Here is a 26,506-nt window from a genome sequence, read left to right as displayed (position 1 = left end):
CTAAACAGTTTGAACATTTATTTTGTTCATGCAACAAATATTTATTGAATGCCTGCCATGTACCACTACTTGGAGTTCAACAGTAAATACACACACGTACACACACGCACACAAACACACACACACACACACCACACAGTCATTGCCCTTGTGGGGTTGATATTCCATTGAATAAAATAAGAGGAAAATAATATCTGCCATGTCAGATGATAAATATTATTGTGTTAGGGAAAAAAGAAAATCAATGTAATGGGGAGGGGAAACGTTGGGAATTAGAGAAGTGCTATTTTGTATAGCATGGCCTGGGAAATATTCTCCAATAAGGTGACTTTCGAGCAGACACACCCAAAGGAGAGTGAGGGAATGAGCCTTGAGGGAAAACACATCAGGAGGTGGCAGTTCTAAACAGAGACATGGCTAAACACTTTAAAATCTAAGGATGTTTGCTATGTGTGAGAAACAGCAAGGAGGCCAGTATGCCTAAAGTATGAGGGGGAGAGTTGTAGCAAGTGAAATCAGAGTGGACACAGGTGCCAGATCATGTTAAAGTAATAAAGTGTATATTTCTTTCTATTGCAACAAAAAATTCCCAAAGGAAACATACCAATAATAATTCTTTTTAGCTGTGTTGTCTTTGTGTTGATCACATTCCTTCCACAAATACTGAATACCAAAGAATAAGCCTTCATGTGATCAGTTAGGGGCATCAGCTGTTGTCTGAATCAGTGGAAAGTTGGCCAACTGATTGAAATTGCTTCTAACCTTGGAGATGAAAATTCAGGTCTCAGAAGGCCACGAGACATCCCTTCTTTCTGAATCTGTTCTCTCCGCCTGCTTCATGCCACATCTGTGCACATAAAACACCAACATATTCACTGACCTGGAAGGCAGAGGTAATAATGGTGTTGGCATTTAGATGTTCAGGTTTGTAACCATGAAGGGAACTCACTGAAAATATTGAAGGTTGGTTTGAGTGCCCTTCTGTGCATTTCCCTACTCTCCAACTCCCTGATAAAACCAGGAAAATCCTTCACCTTGACATCATTAACATCAGAAGTAATAAATGGAGAACAGCTGCAACCAAACTGGCCAAATACTTGGCACAATTTAAGTTACTTAAGAAGTTGCTTCAGTGGGCAGTTTTTTCAAACCTGACTGAAGATTAGCAGCATCTGGGGATCTTTGCCCACCTCAAAACTCTGGAGTTGGGCCCAACTCCATAGTGTTTTTTTGTTTTGTTTTGTTTTGTTTTGTTTTGCTTCCCCAGGTGATTCTAACATGCAGCTGTAGTTGAAAACCACTATTGCTATAAAGCTTTGCCTTACTAGATGGCACAGGATGACTCGGATTTTATTATGCCCTACACACCATCATTCAACAGAAATTAAAATACCTGAAGACTGGAAACTATTAAAGTTCTAATTTCGAAATGGTTTATCTGAAGGACCGTTCTAGGTATGTGCTGTGTTTATAAATATCACTGGAAATGTTTACAACAGTTCTTGTCCTATCCATCACCCTATTCTTTCCTTCCCAATTGCATTCCTCATATTATTCAAGAGAGCAAGCAATATCATTTCTTTATTTTAATAATTCCTTCTGAATAAGGCTTGTCCCTTGCAAAAGTCCCTAAGGCTATGTTTTCATATGTTGGAATAATGAAACACACATGTTGATAAATTTTTAAATGTGTCTTCTGTGTCTCTTTGCTTTTTACTTTTTCTTTCTCAACTTTTCTATTGGCATGTGATACAATTTGGATATTTGTCCCACCAAATCTCATGTTGAAATGTAATCCCCAATGTTAGAGGTGGGGTTTAGTGGGAGGTGTTTGGTCATGGGGACAGATCCCTTATGGCTTGGTACTATCTTTGAGATAGTGAGTTAGTTCTTGTGAGATTTGATTGTTTAAAAATGTGTGGCACCTCCCGTCACTCTCTTTCTCTCACCATGTGATATGCCTGCCCCTGCTTCCTCCTCTACCACGAGTAAGAGCTCCCTGAGATCTCCCCAGAAGAGTGCAGATCCCAGGGTCATTCTTGTACAGCCTACAGAATCATAAGCCAATTAAACCTCTTTTTTTTTAATATTATCCAGTCTCAGGTATTTCATTATAGCAATGCAAGAATGGCCTAACACAGCCTGGTAGTTAACTTGTTTATTCTATCCAATGAGATGAAAACTGATTAAATGGATACTCACATTGTTAAATAACTTTATAGGTTATGAGGACAGGTATCAGTGATTTGAAAAGGAGATCCACAGTGAAAGCATTTCCTCCATAGGATTTCATACAATCATCTTTGATTACCTCTTGTCATTTTTATTTTCCCCAACTATAAGGCAGGGACACTTCTTGAGGAACCACCTGGAAAATATCGTGTTAGGATTACAGTTGATAGTCTTCCTTACTATTGCGGAATACTCTGGCATAATGGCCTACTGGATCTAACACTATGCAAAACCAAAGTCTACTTCTCTGTCATCTACCCCAAGTATGATGTTAGTCAGTGATGTCACCTTAAGCACAGTTTCTAAGCTATAATCCACTGGAGTTATCATCTACTCAAGTGAGTTTCAAACATTTTCTAAAGAAGACTTTTCTCAAAAAATAATGTTTATCAGCATAGTAAATGGATAAAAATAAAAAGTTTTTCTTTATGGCTTTAGAGACTAAAAGCCTCATCATTTTTGCCTCCCACTTTCATCCTGATTACTGTCCTTAGGATATGTCCATGGAACACTGAGTGATTTGCAAACTACTTCTCTACAGTAGCTTCTCCACATGCGGTCAGTTATCAAAGCCTGTAATCTTACATCAGAATGAAGGCCTGGGTGCAGCAGTCCTTCCTCATCACTACTAACCCTGCCCATCTCTCATCTGGACCATTGCAATATATTTATCTCATTTCTCCAGGTTCCTCTCCTCTGAATCCCCTTGCCAATGATTTTCTCTTTAAAATAAAGTATATCAAGTCTTGTCACTCTTTGCCTTTAAACCCCTAGTTGATTTCATACTCTTGATGGGACCCTGGCCAAAGACTAAGGTTGGAGCCAAACTACACTTCATCTCTATTTTCTATCGTATTCTCTATTAATTGACTGCCATTCTCTCAAATTGCATAATGCTCTCATCAATGCTTGTTACTTAGAATGCCATTAAAATGTTAAAAATACCCAAATTTGTATCTTGAGACCAGCACAGTCTCTGAGTCCAAAGATTTTTTGCCACCTCCACTGCTGCTACCATTGCTTTTTGCCTAGCAAGACCTTCTTGTGTCTATATTCTGTTTTCCATAGGACAACCATATCGTTTAGTCTGATCAGTAAATACCTCTGCCTAAAACTCTCCAGTAACTTCCTCTTTCTTTCATAATAAAAGGGTGTTCCTTCTGACTGCATCCAAGGCCCTCATTATCTGGCATTATCCGGTCTCACTCTATTCTTACTCCCTCTCTCTCACTCTGCTCTTGCCATACTGGCTCCCGTGCTATTTTTCCAATGTAATAAGCATATTTCAGTCACAGAACTTTTGGACTGTTTCCTCTACCTGGCATGTTTTTCAAAATATCCACCTGACTTTCTCCCTCATTTTCTGCAGGCCTCTGATCATGTCATTTCATCAATACTGTCTTCATTGACCATCCTGCTCACTATGCCCAACACTCCTAGCTATATACTTTCCCTCTTTTAATTTTATCCGTAGAGCTTTTTATCATCTGATATACTCTATTTTTTTTTGTTGTTTTTCACCCACAATTGGAATATAAACTCCACAAGAGTGGGAAGAACAGGGATTTTTATGTTCAGTCACTATTGTGATGAAAATATAAAATAATGCCTTTTACACAGAAGTTGCTCAATAAATACTGTAGGATAAGTGAATCAATAAATGTACCCTGAGCTCCAGCCACATAATCTTTCACTATTTTCTGAACATACTAGAGGTACTTCCCCAATTTGTTATTTGTATACAAGTTGTTCCTTCTGCTTGGAGAGCAATTCCCACTACTTCATGCTTCAACACCTCTGCTGCTACCTACACTATGAAACCTCCAACTCCCTCAGTCTATTGTGGATTGGATTAGCTGTTGTGGTCCAATAGCTCTTTGTCTATTAGCACAATTATTAGAAGTATCTATTAGAATTTTGCAGCATGGTCTTATAATTTTTTGTTTCTATGTCTATGTCCCTTACTACAGTTCAGGATTCTTAGGGATAGTAACGGTATTATTTGTCTTTGAATAGGCAGCATAAAACTTAGAATGTCAATACATATTTTCCAAATGCAAGAATCAATTATTCAACAGTCCAGATGTGTATATCAATCTGTGACTTTCCAGGAATGCTGACTAGAAACAAAAGGAAAGAGCAGCAAGAAGTTAAAGATTACAGATAAAGTTGCATCCAAAGAGTGGAGAGTGTTTGTTCTGCGCATTTCATTTACGTGAAGTGGTAGGAAATAGATATTAAAATGAAAACCAGCTAGTGGAATTTGTAAAAAAACAAGTCGGGGTCAGAATTTGGTCTTCTTTTTGCTTGCCAACAAAGATGCTGTCTGGTTGGAACAAGGCAGGAGAAATGGCTATTAGAAGATGTCTATAGAGTGCTACTAATGAGATCTGGGTCATAGGTGAAAGCAATTTTCCAATAGTAGCACAGGCTATCTCTTCTGTCTTCGAAATTGTGGCAGTGGTTTTTATGATTCTAATTCAGGGACTCTAACCAAGCTCAAAACTTTGCCTGGGCAGACGAAAACTCAGCTGTGATTGCTCTTGCAAATAGCCCCTTTAGTGTACTATAGGTGTGAGTATGAATGTGTATTGAGGGGTTACTTTCTAAGTCCCTGCCATGACAAGATGAGTGAGGGAAATCAATTGGGGCTGAAAATGCCAGCACTATCTCTGATAGTAGCAAACAGCAAAGCCAGTACGTTGGAGATGACATCATACCCATCATACCCATTTATAGCTAATATTAAACTTAATGGGAATAAATGGAATCATTCTCTTTGTAAGATCAGATCCACGGTAAAATTAAAACAACAGCAGCAGCAATAACAAAAGATTATTTTGGAGGTCATAGCCAATGTAGATGAAGAAATAGAAACACATAATTAAAAAATAAAACTGTCTTTATTTGCAGAGTCATGGTCACTTTCATAGAATAAACTAAGAAATCTACAAATACCCATATTATATACCCACTGGAGACAGACTCTGAAGAACCATTTTCTGTTGACCCCCCTACATATTCTGAGACCACACTTATGAAAATTGCATTCGTTTGTGTAATTCGAAGCTATTCTAATTCTTAGAACTAGAGCTAATAAAATCTTTGTCAGCACTTGGTTTTGTCAGTTGCTTGTTTGTTATAATTTTAGTCATTCTTGTGAGTGTGTAGTCCTATCTCATTGTGTTTTCATTTGCATTTTCATTATTAACAATGTTAAACATTTTTTCATAAACTTTATCTACTCTTTGTATATCTTCTTTGGTAAAGTTTCTGCTAGACTCTTTTTCCCATTAAAAAAATTCAGAGTTTGTTTTCTTAGTATTGAATTTTGAAAATTCTTTACATATTTTGGATATAGTACCTCTAGCAAATATTACTCCCATTCTGACTTTTTATACTGTAACCTTGTCAAATTTATGTATTAGTTCTAGAAGCATTTTTGTAGATTTCTTAGTTTATTCTATGAAAGTGACCTTCACTCTGCAAATATAGTTTTATTTTTTAATTATGTGTTTCTATTTCTTCATCTACATTGGCTATGACCTCCAACATAATCTTTTGTTTTTGCTGCTGCTGTTGTTTTAATTTTACCGTGGATCTGATCTTACAAAGGTAATGATTCCATTTATTCCCATTAAGTTTAATATTAGCTATAAATTTGTCCTCGATGAGCTTTGCCAATTTGAGGACATTTCCTACTAATTCTAGTTGGAGGATTTTTTTTTTTTTAGTGTAATTACTGGGTAGTGAATTTTGTTAAATAATTTTTCATATTTATTGAAATGATCATATAGATTTTTTCCTATATTGTGTTAATATAGTAATATATTCCCGTATTCAATGTGTTAGGTATTGTGTCCATGTTCATGAGTGATGTTGCTCTTTACATTTACTCTCTTGTAATATTTTTGTTGAATTTTTTTTATGAGGGGAACGCTGATCTCATGAGTTAAGTGGGAAAGTCTTAAATTTTCTTGAGGATTTTGTTTAGAATTGGAATTACTTCTTTCTTAAAGTTTTGAGAGGAGTCATTAATGAAACCATATGCACCTGGAATTCTCTTGGCGTAAAGCTTTTTAACTGCAAATTCATTTTTATTATGTCTAGCTTTACTCTGATTATCTCTTTCTTCTTTAAGAAGACTTGATAGTTTATATCTATCAAGAAACTTGTGAAATTTGTTCATTATGGTACCTTATACTGTTAACAACTGTAGGACCTAATAGTAAAGTTGTCTATTTCATTTCTGGTGTTGGTAATATGTTTCTTCCGTTTTGTTGTTATTGGGTGTTTTTTGTTTGTTTGTTTGTTTGTCTATTTATTTGTTTCTGAGACAGAGTCTGGTTCTGTCGCCCAGGCTGGAGTGCAGTGGCGCCATCTCGGCTCACTGCAATCTCTGCCTACAGGTTCCTGCCATCAAGCCTGACTAATTTTTTGTATTTTTAGTAGAAACGCGGTTTCACCGTGTTAGCCAAGATGGTTTGGATCTCCTGACCTCGTGATTCGCCCGCCTCAGCCTCCCAAAGTGCTGGGATTACAGGCGTGAGTCACCGCGCCCGGCATTTTTTTTTTTTTTTTTTTTAATCAATTGGACAAAAGATTTATCCATTTTATTGATCTTTTCAAAGAATCAAGTCTTGTTTTTATTGATTTTCTCTGTTGTGTCTCTGTTTTCAAAAATAAATCCAGTCTCCATTATTTCATTAGAGCTGGATGTTGAAGTCTCATACATTATAGTGTGATTAATTCTATTTTTAGCAGCCTTATTCTAAGTGTTCTCAAATTGTTTTTCAAAAATTGGTGGACTTTTTGTTTCCAATTAAAATGATATAGAAGGGATGCTAAAAATAAATCAGGAAAACTAAATTTGGAATTTGAGTAGATCTACTGAGTCTTAAAGTAAGCGATAGAGAATCATAAATACTTTTGAGATAAACTTGTGTAGCTATGAATTTTTCTCCTCTGTCCTTTATCTGTATTAATTTAACAAATGCTATTTTGACTGTAGAACACTATTAGAAATAGGAGAGTAGGGATAATAACTAATACCTGACCACTGCTTTAGAGTTGTTTATAGTCAAGCAGGGAAGATGAAATTTAAGAAAATATCTACAATGCAAGGTTGAATGAGATAACTGTGGTGACAATATATGGATAACCATATTAATAGAATTTCATTTTACCATTTTTGAAAACAGTTTTCCCATGGCTATAATTAGTATGAGAATCAAAGGGGATTTAAATATTTTCATTAGAAAATATTTAACCTGATTTTTCTACAATAGATTAAAAAATACTAGGATTCCAGAGATATGTCTTACTACTTACATGTAAAGAACAGAGACTGGGTGCAGAATTAAGTAAAGAACTAGAGTATGGTAGGGAGAAGCAGTGTGATTAATGCATTGTCTTGATAATGGTTACTCCACTTTGGATGATGTATCTCAGATGAGTGTGATGTAACAAATAATTGCCTTGCAAAAAACTCTTTTAGATAGAATATACTTATGAAAATATAGGTGGGTCCTGAATTGAAAATGAGTTTATAGTAACCAGTTTGGTTCAGAAACTATTTTCTGGTTAGTAAACTATAAGATATTTCAAACATGATGCCTATGGAATTTATTGCCTATCATTTCATTGTTTCCAAACTTCAGGTGAGGTATGAATGAGAATCAGTGTTTATGAGATGAAAGTGCTAATATTCCACTCTATTAGTAAGAGAAAAAAATCTAACAATTAGAATTTTAGAAAAGTTTAGCTAGAACATGTGACCTGCCCTATGGTATCATATTATTATCCTATGGTATCATAAGTGGCAATATGTTACTGCAACAAGAAATTGTTTGGAAATAGGTTTACCACTTCAAAGCAATTTCTGTTGTGTTGAAACTCTAACCATAGCTCTATAAAAGAGACAAATTAGAAAATTAGACAAATTAGAAAATATATTTAAATACATATTTAATTCTTTTATTGTATGAAAAAATGATTATAATAAGATTACAAAACAAAATAAACAAATAGAAAGTGTGATTGAAATTGCTCTGTAAAGAAAAATATATTTAAAGGCTGGGTGCGGTGGCTCACACCTGTAATCCCAGCACTTTGGGAAGCCTAGGCGGGCATAGGATGGCTTGAGGTCAGGAGTTCGAGACCAGCCTGACCAACATGGCAAAACCCCATCTCTACTAAAAATACAAAAATTAGCTGGGCATGGTGGTACACGTCTGTAATCCCAGCTACTTGAGAGGGTGAGGCAGGAGAATCGCTTGAACCTGGGAGGCGGAGGTTGCAGTGAGCAGAGATCACATCATTGCACTCCAGCTTGTGAGACAGAGTGAGACTCCGTCTCAAAAGAAAAATGTATTTAAAAATAGATTAAAAGTATACTTAAAATATTAACAATGCTTATCTCAGGGATGGTAAGATAAGTAATGATTTCATTACTTAGTTGAAGTTATATGTATAAATATATATATTTATATACAAATTATATATAAGAAGTTGAATTATATTCAACTTCTCTCTATATGTAATTAAACTTCTCTTTCTAGATATTTAGAATTTTTCTAAAATTGAAAATATCTGTAAAGTTATCATTTTTAAAATCTAACATTAAATAATCAGCAAATTAGATAAAGTGGATTATCATGTTTTAGAAAAAGAATTATGAAAAATTGTCATCTTAATTTTGAGAGGATTTCAGGATCATAAATTGTATTTACCAGGTGAAAATTCTGTAGCAACGATCTCACTTCTGAATTTATAAATTCTGCCTTATGTATTTTGTTCAGCTTCACATTCTAGTGCTAATTTTACATCTTCACCTTGATCATAAGTTCCATCTAAATTTACTGAATTTAAGCTCTCTTTTCAAACCATTTTGGGACATATGCAGTGTTCTGTGTGGTCAGCAATGAAAAACTGTTGATCATCTAATCCTTTCCTCCTTCCCAAAAGAATCCTGATTTTGTCCAGTGGTGTTCCCATTTGACATGTGCACCTAACATTTCCTTCTTCTGGCAACAGCCATAGATTGAGAAAATGACTTGGCCCAGCTGGAATCAACTAGAATGAGAGTTTGCTGGGAGCTTTTGGGAAAGCACTCTCAAGAAAGATGCAGGAATAGAGAATCTTTATTATTCTGCTTTTTGTGAGGAGTGGATGTGGATTGCAAAGGCATCATCCTCTCACCCACTTAAGAATGCAGTCAGCACACTGAGGAGGGTAGAACCAAGCAACTCACAGGACATTGAGCCAGAGCCACTTAATTAAGTCCATTTGAACATCAGAGCACTTCTCAACTTTCTGTTAAATTAGTGAAAACATTCCTAAATTTTTTAACCGGTTTGATTTGAATTTCCTGTCACTTACAGCCAAAAGCCTCCTGAGCAAACAGGTCTCAGAGCCATGCTTAGTAGGGCCCTTTCTTTTTTTAAAAAAAAATTTTTATTTGTATTTTATTTTATTATTATTTTTATTTTTATTTTTATTTTATTATTATTATACTTTAAGTTTTAGAGTACACGTGCACAATGTGCAGGTTAGTTACATATGTATACATGTGCCATACTGGTGTGCTGCACCCATTAACTCCTCATTTAGCATTAGGTATATCTCCTAATGTGCTATCCCTCCCCCCTTCCCCTACCCCACAACAGTCCCCAGAGTGTGATGTTCCCCTTCCTATGTCCATGTGTTCTCAATGTTCAATTCCTACCTATGAGTGAGAACATGCGGTGTTTGGTTTTTTGTCCTTGTGATAGTTTACTGAGAATGATGATTTCCAATTTTGTCCATGTCCCTACAAAGGACAAGAACTCATCATTTTTTATGGCTGCATAGTATTCCATGGTGCAAGAGAAAGCAGGAAAGATCCAAAATTGACACCCTAACATCACAATTAAAAGAACTAGAAAAGCAAGAGCAAACATATTCAAAAGCTAGCAGAAGCAAGAAATAACTAAAATCACAGCAGAACTGAAGGAAATAGAGACACAAAAAAATCCTTCAAAAAATTAATGAATCCAGGAGCTGGTTTTTTGAAAGGATCAACAAAATTGATAGACTGCTAGCAAGACTGATAAAAAAAGAGAGAAGAATCAAATACATGCAATAAAAAATGATAAAGGGGATATCACCACCGATCCCACAGAAATACAAACTACCATCAGAGAATACTACAAACACCTCTACGCAAATAAACTAGAAAATCTAGAAGAAATGGATAAATTCCTCGACACATGCACCTTCCCAAGACTAAACCAGGAAGAAGTTGCATCTCTGAAGAGACCAATAACGGGCTCTGAAATTGTGGCAACAATCAATAGCTTACCAACCAAAAAGAGCCCAGGACCAGATGGATTCACAGCCGAATTCTACCAGAGGTACAAGGAGGAACTGGTACCATTCCTTCTGAAACTATTCCAAACAATAGAAAAAGAGGGAATCCTCCCTAACTCATTTTATGAGGCCGGCATCATCCTGATACCAAAGCCTGGTAGAGACACAACAAAAAAAGAGAATTTTAGACCAATATCCCTGAAGAACATTGATGCAAAAATCCTCAATAAAATACTGGCAAACCGAATCCAGCAGCACATCAAAAAGCTTATCCACCATGATCAAGTGGGCTTCATCCCTGGGATGCAAGGCTGGTTCAATATATGCAAATCAATAAATGTAATCCGGCATATAAACAGAACCAAAGACAAAAACCACATGATTATCTCAATAGATGCAGAAAAGGCCTTTGACAAAATTCAACAACCTTTCATGCTAAAAACTCTCAATAAATTAGGTATTGATGGGACGTACCTCAAAATAATAAGAGCTATCTATGACAAACCCACAGCCAATATCATACTGAATGGGCAAAAACTGGAAGCATTCCCTTTGAAAAGTGGCACAAGACAGGGATGCCCTCTCTCACCACTCCTATTCAACATAGTGTTGGAAGTTCTGGCCAGGGCAATTAGGCAGGAGAAGGAAATCAAGGGTATTCAATTAGGAAAAGAGGAAGTCAAATTGTCCCTGTTTGCAGTACGGTCCTTTCTTTATGAAGCAGGTTGTTGGATTGCCTCAGAGCGACCCATGCTACTGATTTTGTTCCTCAATCATTGCTCTCTAAAGTTGGTCTCCTTTTCTGGTCACCAGATTTCTGATAAAAAAGGATGCTCTATGGGTGTTATTGAGAATACACTTTTCTCCTAGTCGTTCAAACTGCCAATCTGAACAACTTTTAGTGATATGTATGTGTTACACATCTATTTTATTAGACATGGGCAATGGTTTAAATATCTCCTCCGAAGCTCGTGAAAATTTAATGGCCATTTTAAAAGTATTAAGAGGTGGAGCCTTTAAGAGGTGATTAGGCCATGAGGGCTTTATCCTCATAGGTGAGATTGCTGCCATTATAAAGAAGTATGACCTTTTCTTGCCCTCTCTTGGCCTTTCTGCCTTCTACCATGGGAGCAAGGAGGCCCCTGACAAATGCTGGCAGTATGATGCTGAACTTCCCAGCCTTTAGGATTGTAAACCAATAAATTTCTGTCCGTTATAAATTACCCAGTCTATGTCATGCTGTTATAGCTGCACAAATGGACTAAGACAGGAAATTGGTACCAGAAAAGTGGGGTGTTGCTGTAACAGATATATAAACCTGTAGAAGCAGCTTGGAATCTTGTAATGAGTGGTGGCTGAAAGAGTTTTAAAGTGAATGCTGGAAAAGACCTAGATTGCAATGAACAAATAATTAAGGGTGATTCTGTTGAGGGCTCAGAAGGAGAAAATAGCTGTAGAGAAAGCCTGAAACCTCTTAGATATTACATAAATGGCCATGATCAGAATGTTGGTAGAAATGTGGATGGCAAAGGCAATTCTGATGAGGTATCAGATGCAAAGGAAGAGCAAGGTATTGGGAACTGAACCAAAGTCCATTCTTCTTATAAAGTGGCAAAGAACTTGGCTGAATTGTGTCCATTGATTTGGTGGTTTTGTAGAAGACAGAATTTAAGACTGATAAAGTAGAAATATCTGAGCAGCAAAATGTTCAGGGTGCTACTTGGCTTCTTTAACCACATAGAGTAAAATATAGGAAGAGAAAAATTAAAGAGAGAATTTATAATTAAAAGGGAATCACAGTGGAATAAAGAAATACCTGAGACTGGGTAATTTGTAAAGAAAAAAGGTGTAATTGGCTCACAGTTCCCCAGGCTGTACAGGAATCCTGATGCTGGCATCTGCTCAGCTTCTGGGGAGGCCTCAGGAAACATAATAATGGTGGAAGGTCAATGGGAAGCAGGCATTTTACATGGTTGGAGCAGAAGCAAGAGTGAGAGAAGAGGTGTTACACACTTAAATGACCACGTCTCATAAGAACTCACTCACTATTGTGAGGACAGTACCAAGCGAGATGGTGCTCAACCATCCATATGAATCCATCCCCATGATCCAATCACCTCCCACCAGGCCCCACTTCTAACATTGGGATTACATTTCAATATGAGATTTGGGCAGGGACATACCTCCAAGCTATACCACACAGCATGAAGATTTGGAAAACTCTCTCAGTGACCACTTGATAAGATTAGTACAGATAGAAGAACAAAGCCAGAGACTATTCATCAGGATAATGGGAGAATGACCCCAAAGGCACTTCTGAGATTTCCAGTATGGCCCCTTCCATCACAGGCCCAGAATGACAAGGCCTAAGGAAATAAACTATGCCAAAAGAGAGGTCAAAGTTACACTAAGGAACTAGGGGCACATTGCTCAGGGGTACCTCAAGTCTCCACTCACTGCATTCTGGTACTCTTCATCTACCCCAGCTATCACTCAAGCAGGTACAGGTGTGGCTTGAGCAGCCCTTCTGGAAGTTACAAACTGTAAACCTTGGCAGTGTCCATGTGGTACTAATTTTGTGGTGCACAGCATCCAAGACCTGTGGGGACATGGCTTCCTCTACCTAGATTTCAATGGATGTCATAGATAGCCTGGAGGTTGGGACAGAGATTTGTGGTAGGAGGGCACTACAGACAACCTCCACTAGGACAGTGCTTACTGGAGCCACGTGGGTGAAGCTGCCCCTGAGACCCTAGAATAGTAAAGCTACCATGTGCAACACCAGCTGGGGAGAGCTACAGGCACAAGAAAACTTGTGAGAGCTACTCGTTTTGCTGAGCCAAGCAAAGCCATGGAGACTGGGCTTTCTGAGCCCTTGGGGACCCAATCCCTACCCCAGTGAGTGTGGAAAGCTGGACATAGTGTCAAAGATTATTTTCAGGCTTTAGGATTTAGATTGTTCACCCTGTTGGGTTTGGTACTTCCTGTGACCTATTTCTTTTTTCTTTCCTATTTTTCCCTTGGAAATGGGAATGTTTATTCCATGCCTGTTACAGCATTGCATTTTGGAAGCACATAACTGGTTTAATTTCATAGGCTTGCAACTGGAGGGAAATATGCCTCAGGATGGATTGTGCCTTGAAGCTCACCAATATCTGATTTAGATGAGACTCTGGACTTAGATTTTGAGTTAATGGTGGGATAAGTTAAGACTTTTGGGGCTATTGGAATGGAAAGAATGCATTTTGTATGTCCGAAAGACATGAGTTTTGAGAGACAAGGAGTGGAAAGCTACAGTTTGAATATTTATCCTCTTTAAAACTCCTATTAAACTTCGATTGCCATAATAATGTTATTAACAGGTGAAAGTTTAAAGAGGTCATTAGACCAGGAGGGCTCCCCTCATGGGTGGCATTGGTGCCATTATAAAATGGCGGGTTTGGCCCCCTCTTGCCTTCTGGCCCTTCTGCCTTATGCCATGGGAAGGCACAACAAGTAGTCCCTCACCAGATACCAATAACTGGATATTAAACTTTTTGGCCTCCAAAACTGAGTGAATAAATTTCTGTTATATATAGATTACCCAGTCTTTCGTATTTTGTTATAGGAGCACAAAACAAACGAAGACACCATGTTTCCCAAAGAAGCTTTAGAAGACCAAGTTGGCATTTACCAATGTTTTCCTCAGGGAGATTGAACTGTACCATCTCTGACTGTACTGTGGTGTTTATCAATGGAAAGAGTTTATAAAGTAAACTCAAGTGAATACCAGCTCAGTCAGCTGCTAGCTATGTGCCCTGAGCAAGTTATTTTATCTTTCCATGTTTAGTAATATTCTTGTAGTGATAATATTACCTATCTCACATAGTTGTTTACAAGTTTAGATGAGTAACATTAAATTTAGCATCTCAGATCCCAGCACAGGCAGTAAACTAAGTGTTTGCTTCCTTTTCTTATTTCTATGCTTATGAGAAAAAACCCATGAGTAACTCATCATCTAATTATTCCTCTACTTCAGAAATGTAAAATCCACAATTCCTACAATCCTGTCAAAATTAGAAGGTCCAACATTTTATTTCTATAGTGTTTTTTTTTATTTTTACATATTGGAGCTCTTATAATTTTTCTGAACTTAAGGCAAATTCCTTGGCACCATCTATTAAGTTTATTTTTTTTCTGAGGAAATTAAGCAACTCCAAAGGTGTTCTAATGCCTCACAGAGAAGAAGTATTTCAAGCAGTCTAATTAAACAGAGGTAATCAATAGAGAAAAACCTAATCCTATCACTACCCTTTTCTCTAGCAATATGAATCAAATTCCCATGACCCATCTGCATTTGCAAGGTATAAAGATATTACCTTTTTTTGGTCTTGTTTTCAAGAATCTAAACCCACCCAAATATTCTGCCTTTCAAGAACATTTTGCATATTTACGTGAAAGTCCTACAGTTTCCATGACTTTGCAGTTTGCTATTAACATTTTGTGTAGACTTTGTCCTAGCTAAAGATGTATGAACACATTTTACATAGAGCCCAAATGCTAGCCAGACCTTCCTTATGCATAAAAGACAGATCTTTCCCTTGGAACTAATTTTCCCATAAGATATATATTACAGAATGTGCTACATTTTTCCTGGCCAAGAAGAAAACCACATTCTATTCAATATCAAATGAGTAAATTGATACACTAAGAATTTTCAATAATCTTGGGTTTCCAGACTAGTAAAGAAATAGAAGCATTTTCAATTTCTGAAAATCTACTTAGGTTTTCAGTCTGGTATGTGAGAAGCTTGAAAGTTCCACTCCATCCTAACAACCAGTAGAAAGAAGAACAGGCTGAAAAATAAGCAACTCATTTCAGATTTGCCAGAGAAGTAAGGTCACAGGGCCAACCACTGCCCTCAAAATTGGAGGGACAGAGAAGCAAATACAGAGAATCTCAACTTACCTGAGCAAAACCCACAAGCAATGATTTCTGTGTGAACCAGTGCCCAAATAAAAAAAACTAAACTGTATGTAATTGATGAATTGCTAGAAGTTCAGCATGGACATGTTTGAGAGTTAAAAACTCCAGGGGATCCAGTAATGGAGGGACACATTTTTTGAGTTTTACCTCCAGGAACTTGACCAGGTTCTCACTGTAAATATCAGAGAAAAATCCCTTCATGCTTCCAGCAGAGGGAAAGAACAAAGGATCATTTTAAAATACACCACAGCATTTTTTCCTTCCTTACAAGGGCTGCCCTGGGACAATACTATTTAACCAGAACCTAAACTGCTGGAGTTTTATCAGAGCCTAACTAACCTGGAGGAAAACTCAACTCTAGCTGGCTCCAGCCAACATGTTCCATCTAAGGCAGGAATGAGAAGCATACTAAAGTTCACAATCTAGAGGCGCAGGCTGACTAAAACATTAAATCCTAACGATGGGACTATAGAATGCTTTCTTTCCCCTATTCCTTACCACCACATGACTAAAGGCCTATTTACTGCAGTTCCTCTTACGTAGTATATTTATCATGTCCAGCTATAAATAAAACGTTAAATGACATTAAAAGGCAAAAAGTTCAGTTTGTAAAAAATAAGCAAGCATCTAAGTTAAACTCGAATAGGAGATATATATTGATATTATCTGGGAATTAAAAAAACTTATGATTAATATGCTAAGAATTCTAATGGATAAAGCAGATAGCATGTAAGAACAGATGGGCAATGTAAGCAAAAAGATGGAAATTCTAAGAGGGAAACAAAAAGAAATGCTAAAGAGCAGAACCACTGTAACAGAAATGGAGAATTTTTTGATGGGCTTATTAGTAGACTGGACACAGCTGAGGAAAAAAATCTCTGAACTTGAGGATATCTCTGAAAATAGAAACCTCTGAAAAATCAAAAAGAGAAAACCTGAGATAAAGAGCAGAATATCCAAGAACTGAGGGTCAACTAGAAATGGTGTAACATACACATAATGGGAAGCCTAAAATGAGAAGAAAGAAGAAAAAAATACACGACATATTTGAAACAATAATTACTAGTTTTTTTTTCTCGAAATAAGACCCAAGTCTGCAAATCCAGGAAGCTCAGAGAACACCAAGCAGGATAAACGCCAGGAAACTTCATCTAGGCATAATTATTTTCAAGCTATAGAAAATCAGAGACGAGGGAAAAAAAAAACTGTGAAAGGAGCCAGAGGAGAAAAACACCTTACTTATAGGGGCACAAAGATAAGAACTGCATCTGACTTCTCAGAATCCATGCAAGCAAGAAGAGAGTGAAGTAAAATATTTAAAGAGTTGGGAGAGAAAAACAGTAACAATTAAAAAAAAACACAAAAAACACAGCACCACCAACCTAGGATTCTGTAGCCTGAAAAATTATTCTTCAAAAGTGAAGAAGAAATAAAAGCTGCTCAGAAAAATAAACATTGAGGAAATGTGTTGTCAGTAGACCTGCCTTGTAAGAAATGTTAAAAGAAGTTCTTTAGGGAGAAGGAAAAATACACAGGTCAGAAACTTGGATCTATATAAATAAAGACAAATAATTAGAGAAGAAATAAGCTAATGTAGAATAAAAACTTGTAAATTTTCTATTATTCAATTACCTAACATATAACATTTTTTTCAAAATAATAGCAATGTAATAATCTATGTGTTTGTGTGTTTGTTTATGTATAAGTAATATAAATGACAGCAATGATACAAGGGATGAGAGGAAAGAATTAGAGTTATTTTGTTTCCATAAGATACCCACACTGCCAGTGAGGTAGTACTGTGTTACTTGAAAATGGACTTGGATTAGTTGTATTAGTCGTATATGTTTATTGCAAACTAGGGAAATCACTAGAAAAAGTTTTTAAAAGCTATAATTGATATACTAAGAAAGAAGAAAAAATGAAAACATGTAAAATGCTCAATATGAAAGACTGAAAAAGAATGAAAAATAAAAATGGGCACAAAGACCAAGGGAAACAAATAGGAAACATCAACAAATAATCCAACTATATCACTAACCAATGAATGTTAATGGTCTAAGTGAACTAATTAAAAGAGGTTGTCAGAGTGAATCAAAAAATAAAACCCAACTGTACGTTATCTATAAGAAACCAACTTTAAATATGAAAACACATATAGATGAAAAGAAAATGGATGAAGGAAGATACACCATGTAAACACTAATCAAATAAAAGCATGAGCAAGTTTATTAATTTCAGAGAGACCAGACTTCAGAGCAAGGAAACTTATCAGAGATGAAGAAGGGCACTGAATAGTGATAATGTCTATTCTCTAAAAAGACATAACAATCTTTAACATGCATATCCCTTCTAACAGAGCATCAAAATAATGCAAGGCAAAAACAGATAGAACTGCAAGAAGGAATCTATAACTCCATTATTATAGTTGGAGACTTCAACACCCTTCTATCAAAAATGGAGTGATTTAACAGGCAGAAAATCAGTAAGAACACAATACAATCCATACAGAATACAAATAACATCTATAGACCACTTCATTCAATAACATCAGATTACAACTCCTCAAGCTCACATGGAACATTCACCAAGATAGACCACATTCTGAACCACAAAACACACCTAACAAATTTAAAGGAATCATATAATGTGTCTCTCAGACCATGATGGATTTAAACTAGAAATCATAACTGAAAGATAGCTGGACAATTCCAGAATACATGGGGATTAAACAACACACTTCTAAACACATGAGTCAAAGAATAAATATCAAGAAAAAATTTAAAAAATACTTTGAACTAAATGAAAATGAAATAACTGATTAAAATTTGTGGGATGTGATGAAAGCAGTGCTTAGAGGGCAAATTATAGCATTGAATGTACATAAAAGACATGAAAGATCTAAAATATTCTCTAGGCTTCTGCTTTAGGAAACCTAAAAAAGAAGAGCAAATTAATCCAATTAAGCTGAAAAAAAAAATCAGAGCAGAAATCAATGAAATTGAAAACAGAAAATCTATGAAATCTAAACCTGGTTATTTGGAAATATCAATAACACCAAAAAGCATCTAGCCAGGCTAAATGAAAAAAAAGAGAGGACAAAAATTGCTAATATCAGAAATGAAAGAAGGGACATTATTACATATCTCATGGATATTAAAAGGATAAAAGTCTTTTATGGACAGTTCTACCCAGATGGGTCCAATGATGAATTCTACCAAATATTTAAGGAAAAATTCTACCAATTCTTTATTATATCATTCAGAAGACAATCAAAGGGAATACTTCCTAACTCATTCTATGGCATTAGTATCATCCTAACAGCAAAACCAGACAAAAAATTACAAGAAAACTACAAGTTAATGTCTGTCATAAACATACATGCAAAAATTCTCAACAAAATATTAGCATCTCAGATCCAACAGTGTATAATAAGAATTACACGTCATATATAGTATTTATCTCAGGTATGCAAAGCTGAGTCAAGATTTAAAAATCAATTTGTAGTTCATCACATTGACAGGATAAAGAAGAAAACTCACATGTTCCCATCAATAAATGCTAGAAAAGTATTTCACAAATCCAACACCCATTCATAACTAAACAAAAAACTCTCAGTAAACTAAGACTAGAGAGGAACAAACTCAATTTGATAGAGAATATCAAATATCAAATATCAAATCCTACAGTTAACATTAACTTAAAGGTAAAAAACCCAAAGCTTTCTTATTAAAATTGGGAACAATCAGTACTTTTCAGCATCATAATGGAAATTCTAGCTGATGCAATAGGACAAGAAAAGGAGAAAAATGGTATACAGATTGGGAAGAAAGAAATAAAACTGTCTTTGTTCACAAATGACATGATTGGCCATGTAGAATACCTGAATAAATTCACAAAAAAACTCCTGGAATTAATAAATTATTATAGCTAGGTTGCAGGAGACAAGATTATATATAAAAGTGAATGTCTTTCTTACTAAAAATGCACAAGTGGAAGTTGAAATTAAAATGCCATACCATTTATATGATCATAAAAAAACTAAAACACTTAGGTATAACAAAATGTAGACCAGTTCTATATGAGGAAAACTGCAAAACTCTGAAATGAATCAAGTGCTAATGAAGTAAAATGAGAGATATCCCATGTTTGTGGTTCGGAAGATAGTAGTGTCAAGATGCCAATCCTGCCCAACTTTATCTACAGAGTCATTGCAGTTCCAATCAATATTTCAGCAAGTTATCTTGTGGATATTGATAAACCAAGTCTAAAGTTTATATATAAAGAAAAAGACCCAGAATAACCAACACAATATTGAAAAAAAAAAAGAACAAAGTTGAAGGACTGACACTACCTCACTTCAAGATTTACTATAAATCTACAGTAATCAAGACAGTATGTATTGTCAGAAGAACAGACAAATAGAATAATGGAACAGAATAAACTGCCCAGAAATAGATCTGTATTTATATAGTCAACTGATCCTTGACAAATGAACGAGGGTAATACAGTGTTGAAAAGATAGTCTTTTTTGACAAATGATGATTTGACAACTGTATTTCCATATGCATAAAAAGAAAGAAAAGAGTGACTCTAGACAAAGACCTTAATCCCTTCACAAAAATTAACTCAAAATAGATCACAGACCTAAACATAAAATATAAAACTATGAAACTCCTAGAAGATAACATGGGAGAAAATCTAGATGACCTAGGGTTTTGTAACAAATTTTTAGGTACAACACCAAAGAAGCAATCCATGAAAAAATGATAAGCTGTATTTTATTATTTTTTAAAAATATGCTCCACAAAAGACACTGTCAAGACACTGAAAGAGAAGACACAGGCTAGGAGAAAATATTTCCAAAACATATATATATATAATTAAGGCCTGTTATCCAAAATATAGAAACTATTAAAACTCAACAATAAGAAAATCAGATTTTTAAAATGGGCCAAAAGTCTAAATAGGCACCTTACCCAATAAGAAATACAATGGCAAATAAGCATATTAAAATATTCTCTACATCATATACCATCAGAGAAATGTAAATTAAAGCAACATTGTATATCACTGCATACCTATTACAATGGCCAATATCCAGAACATGGACAACAAATACGGCGAGGATGTGGAACAGTAGGAACTCTCATTCATTGCTGGAAGGAATACAAAATCGTGCAATGACTTTGGAAGACAGTATCACAGTATCTTACAAAACTAAACATGCTCTTACCATACAATACAGCAATTGTGCTCCTCGATATTTACCAAAGGAGGTAAAAACTTATGCCCATGTAAAAACTTGCACATGAATGTTTATAGACACTTTATTCATAATTGCCAAATCCTGGAAGCAACCAAGTTGTCCTTAAGTTGACTAATGTACAAATAAACTGTGATATATCCACACAATGATTCAGTGCTTAAAGAAAGTGAGCTATCAAACCGTGAAAAGATGTGGAATAAATTTAAATGCATATTACTAAGTCAAAGAAGACAAATTGGGAAGACCACATATTATATGATTTCAACTGTATGACCTTCTATAATAGGTGAATCTATGGAGATGGTAAAAAGACCAATAATTGCCAGGGATTAGGAAGGAGGGAAGAATGAATAGGCAGAGCACAGAAAATTTTGGGGGCAGTGAAACTACTCTGTATGATACTATAATGGTGGTTACATTTGTCTAAACCCATAGTGTACAACACCATGGGTAAATCTTAATGTAAGCTTTGGACTTTGGGTGATAAAGATGTGTCAATGTAGGTTCATCATTTGTAAAGATTGTACTGCCCTGTTAGGAAATTTGATAATGGGGAGGCTGTGCATGTGTAGGGACAGGGGAAATATGGGAAGTCGCTGTACATTCTGCTAAATTTTACTATGAACCTAAAACTGCTCTAAAAAATAAACTAGTTAAAAACAAATCTTATTCTATTACTAGGACCAGATTAATGAAAAACAAAAACAGCAATAAAACCAATATTTGAATATCTGTTATGTGCCAAGTGTTGTACTCTGAGCTTTGTGTCCATTTCTCATCTTTAAAATATTCTGTTAAGTATGCACTATATGTTGTGCCAATCATAGAAGACAAAACTGAAGCTTAATGAGGTTAAGAAATTGAACCAAGATGACTAGGCTAGAACATGGAGAAAGGAATTTAACGTATTATGACTAAAATTATATCTAATCTAGAACTAATATTGCTGATTTGGATATGATCTACCATTCTAAAAGATGGGTTGGGTTTATACTTTGGTTTAAAAACATGATCAAATAATTAGTCCAATTTGAGATGCACAAAAGAAATGGATGGTGTTATGGTTTGGCTCTCTGTCCCCACTCAAACCTCATGTTGAATTGTAATCCCAAGTGTTGGGGGAGGGACCTAGTGAGAGATGATTGTATCATGGGGTTGTATATCCCCTTGCTGTTCTCATTATAGTGAGTGAGTTCTCACAAGAACTGGTTGTTTAAAAGTGTGTTTCACTTCCCCCTTTGCTCGCTCTTGCACTCTCTCTCTCTCTCTCTCTCTCTCCTATTGCCATTTGATGATGTGCTCAGTTCCCCTTTGCCTTCTGCCATGATTGTAAGTTTCCTGGGGCCTCCACAGCCATGCCTCCTGTACAGCCTGCAGAACTATGAGCCAATTAAGCCCCTTTTCTTTGTAAATTACCAAGTTTCAGGTAGTTGTTTATAGCAATGTGAGTACGGACAAATACAGATGCCAAAGAATTGATGAATGTATTCATATTTCATTTATAATACGTGACTTTTCTCTTAGTCATAAACATAAACATTTACTAATTTGAACAGCATTTAAAGACACCTCTCCAGCATACCAGATACGTATTTCCATGTTTCCCAATGAATTCTTCCCATTGAATTTGGAAGACCAAATTGACATTTATCAAATTTCAATTGGCTTACTTTATTGATTATACATGACACTGATCTCACATTTTTCCAGAAAATCATATATATTGTATCTAAAAGATTCATCACTGGAAACTTTGATTTTGAGTTCTCTTCAAACTTTATTTTCATAAGCTTGTAGAATATAATCATTGAACAAAGAGTTTAAAAGAGGCTCAAGCATTAGAATGATTATTGGCTTAGATTATCATAAAAGCTGTAAATCTTAAATAAATTGTAACAGAAACATCTTTAGCTCTATAAACTATTAGCCAATAATTTGAAAGAGATAGTTAAACTTTTCTGGTAAAAGGGAGACACTTATATTCTGCTTTGTTATCACCAATTCATTTATGTGTTCATATATATATATATATATATATATATACACACATAAATATACATTTACGTATATATATTTATAAATATATAAATATATAGCAATATATAAATTTATATATAATACAATATTTATAAATATATAATATATAGCAATATTTATAATATTTATCTCTACATATTTATGTATATATATGAACACATGAATTGGATATATATTGTTTATATATAAATAAATATATTTTTATATAACAAAAACACAAACATTTATGTTTAAATATATGTATTTACTTATATATAAATATATGTATGTAAAACCACTAAGCCAGTAAAATCAATTTGAAACCTATCTAGTAGTATATCTATTTTAGGCTGAAGACTATTTTTAGTCTTGATTATAGAGCTATATTTTTGTAACCTACGCAAAATTGACCTTTACCAATTAATGTTGTTATAAGAATTACTAAGAGATCCCAAAAAACCTAGACTATCTTTCTCACTCTTTCTGGTATTATTTAATGTTTTTCTATTGGATCCATAATGTAATAATCAAATTATATTATAATAAAGTCAATCAGATGTTGTCTGATATGTATAAAGTATATCTGTGAAGTAAAGCCAAGATATAACTCTAACCAAGAAATATCCTCAACCAATGATTTTCCCACGAATAATACAAGGCAAATATTCTCAGCTTTGTGCCCTTCTTTACTGATAGCTTTAGCATGGCACATGGATTTATATTACATAAATGCATAGGGACTGGTCAAGACCCATAACAAAATGCTTGGAAGTCTAGAAAACCTCCTCTTATAATTAAATTTCACATTTGAAAAAAAAAAATGAGACACCCCCAAAAAGTTAACTTCCATCCCACTGTTACATTTTACATTGAGAAAATGAGACCTCCACTCCCACAAAAGTTAACTGGTCATTCTCCATGTTTTTGCCACCAAACTAATTAATAACAGAGAAAGGACTGTACCATTATATGTCATTAATTTATTAGTTTATTAAATAACTTTCCAATGAAACAGGTGAAGGCAAGGTTTTGAGAAAATGGTGCATATGTTTTAACGGGGGAGGTAAATGTTTTTATTATGTAAATCTAGCCATTATCTTACAAATACCATTTCAGAAGAGGGATGTAACTATCTTCCCATGATAAATGAAGAGAAAATTTCAATGGAAATAAATACCCCAACCAAATGTTCTCCAACCCACTAATCCCATACCTATGCTTTCTATTAGCTGCACTCAACCAGAAACTAGGTGACAAATGAGTTAACTGAAGCAGTCCCTGAGGATCATTCCTCTGGAATAGCCCCTCCTGGGGTATGCAGCATGGAGAGGAAGCAGGGAATATGGAAGGCAAAGATCAAAACTAGGCATATCCAACAAAAGATCATACTAGAACTGATAAGGTTGTGATATTGTCTTATTTCTTACACAAATGTATTTATATTGTTCAATTTATCCTTGAATTTAATGCCTAAGGTGGTACTACTACTTTTCCACAAGCCAGTTTCTTTCCTCTTAAAAAATAAATATATCATTTTGCATAAAATAGAACCTTATAGAATTCCAGGGGAAGACCATTGCAGTTAGAAAAAGGAATGCTTACTAGCTCTCTTTCCTTCTTCTGCCAATAAGATGGTGGGAACATAGCTTTAACAAAAGATTGCTAAATGAAGAGTACAGTTTTGAAAACCTTACCATGGATTTGGAAAGAAAGTGAGCTAGTGGTTAACATTTGGCACATATTCTGAACAATTGTGCCAAAACTGGAATGAGTAGAATGAAAACAGCACCTGCTGCTGCTGATTTGCTTTTCCCCAGAGACTGGGCAACATTAGAACCTGTGATGAAAAGACAACAGGTGTGTCACACAGGATAAATCCCCCAAGCTCTCTGTTAGCCTTTAGGAAAACTACCAGCAAAAATAATAAAGAGAACCCTGTAAGAACTATAGGCATACGTTGTAAAAAAAAGTATTCACTTGGTTGGCAATGGGCTACCACCTGGATAATTAAGAATGGGTTGAAAGTCAGGAAGGACAAGATGTTTTAGTTCTGAGCTCAAGTTGCAAAGCACTAAAATACAATGTATTCCCATGTGGGACTAAAGACTGAAAGGCCAAGATGGTAGGAAAAAGAGAAGTGAACTTGCTCACATGCAAACCACCACAAACTTAGACATTAGTGTACTCTTTCCTGTGTAATCTTATGCAGAACTGGAAAACAAACCACCATTGCCTTGGCATTTTTCTTTGCTTATTTCAGCTTTTATTTTAGGTTCAAGGGGTACATGTGCAAGTTTGTTGCGTGGGTACATTGCATGATGCTGAAGTTTAGGGTATGGATGATCTCATCATTCAGTTAGTGAGGATAGTACCCAACAGGTAGTTTTTCAACCCTTGCACTCTCTCTCCCTCTTCACTCTAATGGTCTGCAGTGTCTGTTATTCCCATCTTTGTGTCCATGTGTACTAAATGTTTAGCTCTAACTTACAAGTGAGAACATGCGGTATTTTGTTTTCTATTCCTGCATTAATTTGCTTAGGATTATGGCCTCCAGCTACATCCCTGTTGCTACAAAGGACATTATTTCATTATTTTTATGGCTGTATAGTATTTCATGGTTTATATGTACCACATTTTCTTTATCCAGTCCAATATTAATATGCATCAAGGTTGATTCCATGTCTTTACTATTGGGAATAGTACTGTAATTGAGTGTAGTTGTCTTCATGGTAGAACAATTTATTTTTCTTCAGGTATATGCCCAGTAATGGCATTGCTGGGTTGAATGGTGGTTCTGTTTTCAGTTCTTTTGAGAAATCTCCAAAATGCTTTCCACAGTGGCTAATTTACATTCCACCAAAAATACATAAGTGTTTCCTTTTCTCCCCAGCCTCAACATCTGTTATTTTTTTAGTGGGAGGTTGTGTCTCATTGTGGTTTTGATTTGCATTTCTCTAATGATTAGTGATTTTGAGCATGTTTTCATATGTCTGCTGGCCATATGTATCTCCTCTTTTCAGAAATGTCTGTTTATGTCCTTTGACCCCTTTTAAATGAGGTCAGCTTTTTTGTTTGTTATGTTTATTTGTTTTTTGCTTCTTGAATTAAGTTCATTATATTACATTGATTCTGGATATTAGATTTTTGTTGGATGCATAGTTTGTGAATATTTTCCCCCATTCTGTAGGTTGTCTTATTATATTGTTGATAGTTTATTTAGTTGTGCAGAAACGAGCTCTTAAGTTTAATTACATTTCACTTTTATTTCAGGTGTTTGTTATGATTGCTTTTGAGGACTTAGTCATAAATTCTTGGTAAGGCTGATGTCCAGAAGGTATTTTCTAGATTTTTCTCTAGTACTTTAATAGTTTTAGGTGTTACATTTAAATTTTTAATCTATCTTGAGTTAATTTTTTGTATATGGTAAAAGTTAGAGGTCCCATTTCATTCTTCTGCATGTGGATAGCCAGTTATCCCAGTACCATTTATTGAATAGGGAGTCTTTTCCCCATGCCTGTTTTTGTTGAATTTGCCAAAGATCAGATGGTTGTAGGTGTGTGGCTTTATTTCTGGGTTCTCTATCCTATTCTATTGGTCTATGGGTCTGTTTTTATACTAACACTATGCTATTCTAGTTACTGTAGCCTTGTAGTATAGTTTGAAGTTGCATAGTGT

At 35.3% G+C, this 26,506-nt stretch overlaps 1 protein-coding gene across 1 annotated transcript in view; it reads left to right on the top strand.

Moving 5' to 3' along the window:
- The first annotated feature begins 1,402 nt into the window (after positions 1-1,402).
- LOC129008784 (elongation factor 1-alpha 1-like) overlaps positions 1,403-26,506 on the top strand; it is a 44,372-nt gene continuing 19,268 nt past the window's right edge. Inside the window, exon 1 of the mRNA XM_054441095.2 lies at positions 1,403-1,455. The gene's annotated coding sequence lies outside the window, so the exon portion shown is untranslated. The remainder of the gene's footprint in view (positions 1,456-26,506) is intronic.

Source organism: Pongo pygmaeus, chromosome 9, assembly GCF_028885625.2.
Source record: "Pongo pygmaeus isolate AG05252 chromosome 9, NHGRI_mPonPyg2-v2.0_pri, whole genome shotgun sequence".
Taxonomy (NCBI): Eukaryota; Metazoa; Chordata; class Mammalia; order Primates; family Hominidae; genus Pongo; species Pongo pygmaeus.
The sequence above is the reverse complement of the archived record's forward strand: the minus strand, read 5'-3'. Positions and strand labels throughout refer to the sequence as shown.